The sequence below is a fragment of the Cetorhinus maximus genome, unplaced genomic scaffold (assembly GCF_964194155.1).
Source record: "Cetorhinus maximus unplaced genomic scaffold, sCetMax3.hap1.1 HAP1_SCAFFOLD_591, whole genome shotgun sequence".
NCBI lineage: Eukaryota > Metazoa > Chordata > Chondrichthyes > Lamniformes > Cetorhinidae > Cetorhinus > Cetorhinus maximus.
The window spans coordinates 109,713-115,669 of record NW_027596533.1 but is presented as its reverse complement, the minus strand read 5'-3'; the positions used below and the strand labels follow the sequence as shown (position 1 = coordinate 115,669).

At 47.7% G+C, this 5,957-nt stretch overlaps 1 pseudogene; it reads left to right on the top strand.

Annotated features, from left to right (window-relative positions):
- Window positions 1-4,903: 4,903 nt before the first annotated feature.
- LOC144674204 (U2 spliceosomal RNA) lies at window positions 4,904-5,084 on the top strand (annotated as a pseudogene).
- Window positions 5,085-5,957: the final 873 nt, after the last annotated feature.

Sequence of the window (5,957 nt, the reverse complement as noted above, 5' to 3'; positions counted from 1 at the left end):
TCAAAGTCGTTTGGCAGAATGCCTCGTCTCCAGAACTTTCCAACAAGCACCAAGACGTAGCTTGGCTGGTGGTGAGAAATGCCCTCCCCGTCAGATCCTTCCTGAAGTCTCACCCTCTCTGCATGTTGACCTCGAGGTGGCTGTCGTGGGGACGAGACCGTTGTTCACCTCTTTGTGGAATGTGCGTTTGCAAAGAAGGTCTGCAGAGAGTTGCCGTGGTTTTTGTCGCGGTTCATCCCAAGCAGTTCTGTGACACAGGTCTCTGTGCTCTACGTGTTGATCCCAGGGACAGGGACGCACATCGAGACAAGCAGGTGGAGGATCATCTACTCGGTGAAAGACGCTCTTTGGTCTGCCCGAAACTTGTTGGTCTTCCAGTGCAATGAGTTGTCCCCAGCAGAGTGTTGCAGACTGGCTGGCACATTCCAAGGCCGAGGACTACGTGCTGAGGGACGCACTAAAGCTTGGGGCAGCCGCCACAAATGCGCAGTGGGGAACGGTCGCTGTCTAAGACCTTTCAGCCATAGTGCACCGAGGGACTGGGAAAGGTATCGACCCCTCGGCCTGAAAGACTCACATTGAATGTATGCAGTGAATATTACATTTATCACAATTGTATTGAAGCACCTCAGAGTGCAACATGATCTATGTAGATAACTTGAATACTATTGCACTGTCTGACTGCCTGTAATGAGCATGTTGAAATGTCTGTAATGTTCATTGATCGTATTGAAGCGTCGCAGGGTGCGACATGATCTATTTGAAAAACTGGAATATGATTGCACTTTTTGCGATGGCCATTTTGAAATGTTTTGTAATGTTCTTTCAGATATTTTATGGATAAGGTATATTTTTCCACAAAAAAACGACAACAGTTACAAAGAAAACCAACAGCAGCAACAACAGCTCTTCTCCACAGTCTGAATTAGAATTTCAGAGTCAGAAAACAGAGCAAAAAAACACGCAGCGTCCTGAAATGACAAACCTGAAATGAAAGTGTACTTAGTGTATCAAGCCTTTAAACTGCATTGCTGAAAACTCCTTCCTGCCTGCTAGTGCAACAAGATGCTGCAAAGTATATTACACAGCGAATCAGGCCTTCAGTCGTCTTGACTTGTGCAGCTCCAGTGACTTCAGGCCTCCAAAAGCAGGCCAGTATTTGAAAGGGCTCCTCTTGACAAGTGTAAGACCCTGATCAAACTAAATATTTTAATTTTCTTAACCAGTGAGATTGAACGAACCGTGATGCATGTCCAAGACAAAATAGAATATAAAGCAATGTAAAGTAAATTAATAACAAATTGAGAAAGTAAATATGGAACACAAAATATTTTAAAACTAGGGCACAGGTTAAAAACATGATCCTAATTTCTGTTGAACTGAATGAGGCGAGTCATTACAGTGCGTGACCGATTTGTTTAAGTGTGCGGGCCCATTAAACTTTTTGCACAGCCGCGCAAATTTAAAGGGGCTTATGTGGCGGTGTGTCTGTGAGGAAACCTCTCCTCATATCTTGTATCCCACTGTGAAATCGTCTTCAGCTCCCAAATTGCACTCAGACAATGTGCTACATTTGCATATTGTGCAGGAGTCGGGGGAGGGGTCATGGGGCTGCCCCTTGTCTCTGTACTTGAAATGGCAGCCAGGCAGCAACTGTAGTGCTTCCTCAAATCCAACCTGAAGAAAAGGCAAGACATGTTGGGTGCTGAGAGGGAGAAGCATTGCCACTTTAGGTTCTACTTGGATTTTACTGAGGTAAAAGGTGATTGAAAAAGTCAAGCCTTTCTCCCCTAGCAGTTACCACTGAGGACAGAAATAATACCGAGCGCTGATCTATCACCGAGCACTGAGGCCGGCCAAGGGGAGGCATCTGAAAGCTGCAGAGAGAGCAAGAAGCCAGGATGGACGACTGAGAATACTGGCTGAGATAGACAGCAAAAACTGTGACACAAGCTCAGGTAAGCGTGGTGTTTTGCAGTTCAAGTTCATCACTTTGTGACAGTATAGGTATTTTTCACTTTCCTAGGATAAGGCTGTTCCCTTTCTAGAAGTTAGAAACAGCCGTGCAGATGTATTTTCTGCGCTCCTTTGCTTGCCTGCTGAATAGGACTGATGGGAGGGGAAAAGGTGATTAAAAGAGAGCCGACATCATTGCAGGCTGGCAGATGGTGTGCTGTGCTGTGCACGCAGGTGGTTTTGTTGTTTGGCTTGTGTGTGACTTCTGGTTGAAGCTGAAAGATTTCTAAAATTTTGAAGGAAATAATCTTCGAGAAGGGGAGAAACATTTTCAACATTTTAACAGGATCTAAGGCTGTTCGCTGTGTCGTACCTGTACTTATCCTTGCTGCCACCTGCCTTCTCACTGCTGATCATCATCTTGTGTTATTATAATGATATAATGCATTGGACTTATTTACTGTGACTTCATAACATGACACATTTCCCTTCTGGTGATGTCATGCTGACATCCCGTAAAGGAAATAGACCAACAGTCAGCCCAAAAGAAGGCCCAATGCCAAGCAAAGGAAGCCCATAAACGAGGATGCTAGACAGCTCGTACAAAAGAAAGCAGGGCATCAGGAAACAACTCAACAGCAGCTGACGTAGTACTCTCCAGGTTCAGTGCAGGAGAAGCACTGGAATCAGTAAAAAGTAATGCCCCTACATGTCTGAACATACAACTTAGGAGCAGGAGTAGGCCACTGGGCCCCAAGAGCCTGCTCCACTACTCAGAAGATCATGGCTGATCCGATTGTAACCTCAACCCCACATTCCTGCCTACCAGCGATAACCTTCCAACCCCGCCTTGTTAATCTATCCAGCTCTGTCTTGAAAATATTCAAAGACTCTGTTTCCACCACCTTTCGAGGAAGAGAGTTCCAAGGACTCTCTACACTCTGGGAGAAACGCTGCTGACTTTGCCTTCCCTGTAGATGTGGAAGGACTTTAGCTGCATACCTGGTCAGCTGGCAAGCTCCACAGACCGATCGGCGCAGGCTTGGAGGGCCGAAGGGCCTGTTCCTGTGCTGTACTTTTTTTTCTTCTTTGTTCTTTGACTGCTCAAGCTGAAAGCAAAGACAAAAATACAGCAGGCCTCGATCGAAGAACTCCTCTGCGCTGTGAGCTAGTTGCTCACACGGAAACTCAGCTACAAAGACTCATGGATTGTCTCTCATGCCTGTCACGTGTTCTCCCTTGTGACTGAGTGTTTCTCGAAATTTTCCATTACCTGCCAGTTACACGACACATCTAGCGCAACCGTAGACAGCGACCTTTCTCCATTACGCCTTTGCCCCAAACTTTAGTGCGTCCCTCAGCACGTAGTCCTGGACCTTGGAATGTGCCAACTCTTTGCAATGGAAGACCAACAAGTTTCGGACAGCCAAAGAGTGTCTTTCACCGAGTGGATCCTCCGGCGGTAGTTGATGTTTGTCTCGGCGTGTGTCCCTGGGAACAGCCCCTGGAGCACAGAGTCCATACCTGTGTCACGGAACTGCTCGGGATGCACCTCGACAAGAACCACGGCCACTCTCTTCAGAGTTCTGGTGATGAGGCATTCTGCCAAATGACCCTGACGGTCTGTTCGGCGAACCGTCCGCCGGAATCCACCATCTCCTTTTCCCGCAGGGCCTCTAGGGTGATACGTGCTAACCACTGCCTGATGGACTTGCGGACAAAGGTGTTTCTCTGCATAAGTTTTTCCACACGGGGCAGGTGATACGGCACTTGGAGCGTTCCGCGGCAGGGTGGCCAGACCCATCCTTCGCAACACCAGGGACAGGTAGAACCTCAGCACGTAGTGACGCTTGGTGTTTGGGTCTACACACAGCTTGATACTGCCATACACAAAGGTGGCCATCAGGATGAGGGTGATGTTGGGCATGTTTTTTCCCCCTTCATCCAGAGTTTTTTTACATCATGTCCCTGCAAACAGGATCAACTTTTGACCTCCAGATAAAGCGGAAGATGGCTGGCGTGATCGCCACAGCGCAGGAGTGAGGAATGGGCCAGACCTGCGCCACGTACAGCAACACCTGTCCCTGGTGGAAAAATTTATGCAGAAAAACACCTTTGACCACAAGTCCATCAGGCAGTGGTCAGCACGTAACGTCCTAGAGGCCCTGAGGGAAAAGGAGAGGGTGGACCCTGTGGGATGGTTCCCCGAGCAGACTGTCAAAGTCATTTGGCAGAATGCCTCATCGCCAGAACTTTCCAACAAGCACCAAGACGTAGCTTGGCTGGTGGTGAGAAAGGCCCTCCCCGTCAGATCCTTCCTACACGCCAGGAAGCTCACCCCCTCTGCACGTTGCCCTCGAGGTGGCTGTGGTGGGGAAGAGACCGTTGTCCACCTCCTTGTGGATTGTGCCTTTGCAAAGAAAGTCTGGAGAGAGATGCAGTGGTTGCTGTCGAGGTTCATCCCGAGCAGTTCTGTGACACAGGACTCTGTGCTCTACGGGCTGTTCCCAGGGACACACACCGAGACAAACATCGACTGCAGCTGGAGGATCATCAACTCGGTGAAAGAGGCGCTTTGGTCTGCCCGAAACTTGTTGGTCTTCCAGCACAAAGAGTTGTCCCCGACCGATTGTTGCGGACTGGCACAATCCAAAGTCCAGGACTACGTGCTGAGGGACGCACTAAAGCTTGGGGCAGCTGCCGCAAAGGCGCAATGGGGAAGGGTCGCTGTCTAAGACCTTTCTACCACAGCGCACCGAGAGACTGGGAACTGTTTAGAGCCCCTCGGGCTGTACAGATCAAAATGAAAGGCTGTAAATGATTGTAATATTGTTTGTACTGATGCACCTGGTGATACATTTTGTAAAAGTTTAACCTGGATTGTACCCTTGTAATGTTGTTTTTGAAATGGTTTTGAATGTGATTGAAGATTTTTTATGAATAAAGTATATTTTTACAAAAAAAAAAAAAAAAAATCTGTTCTTATCAGTTTAATATCTGATACGTCCCTTATCTGGGGACCATATATTAAATTGATTTTTGGAGCAGGGAGATGGAATAGGGGCTTGCTCCGTCCACTCCACGCATCGACCCGGTATTGCAGTATCTCTGGGAATGGTGCACCACCCCTTTCCAGGGGATTTTCAATGCTAAAAATAGTTTTCTTACAAACATCTGCTTTCTTTACTTTTTAAAACACAACTTTCTTTCTTTCTCACTCACCCGCACCATCTACACACAAAAAACACGCACGCTCACCCAACGCTCACAGACACCACTCTCATCTCACAAACACTCTACCTCACTCATACAAAAACATCTTTCACTTGCAAATACACCTCTCAAACACTCTCTCAGCTGCACCTTTCGCCTCACAACATTTTCAACCAGCTCTCTGCTGCCGCTCCCGCCCGCTGCTGCTGCTGCTGCTGATACAGCAACAGTCAAAACTCACACCTCAAAGCTCACACACTTTACACAGCTACTCGGAAACGTCTACATCCACGTTCACACAATCCTTACACTGCACAAGGAGCCCATTCCGCCCGTCGTGACTGCACCAGCTCTCCCAATGAACATTTCACTTCGTGCCATTCTCCTGCCTTCTCCACGTAACCCAGCACATGCTTTCTTTTCAAATAATCATCTCATTCCCTCTTCAATTGAACCTGCTTCCGCCACGCTATCAGGCGGTGCATTCTAGACCCTGACCACTCGCTGCTCCTATCACTTTTGCTTCTTCTGCTAGTTACTTTAAACCTGTGCCCGCTCCTTCTCGATCCTTTCATCGGTGCAAGCAGTTTCTCCCTATCTACTCTCTCCAGATACCTCATGATTTTCAATACCTCTATCAAGTCTCCTCTCAGACTTCTTTTCCCCAAGGAATACAGTCCCAACTTCTCCAATCTTACTTCATAACTCAACTTCCTCGCCCCTGGAACCAAACTCGTAAACCTCTTCTGCACTCTCTCCAATGCCTTCACTACCCTCCTAAAATGCAA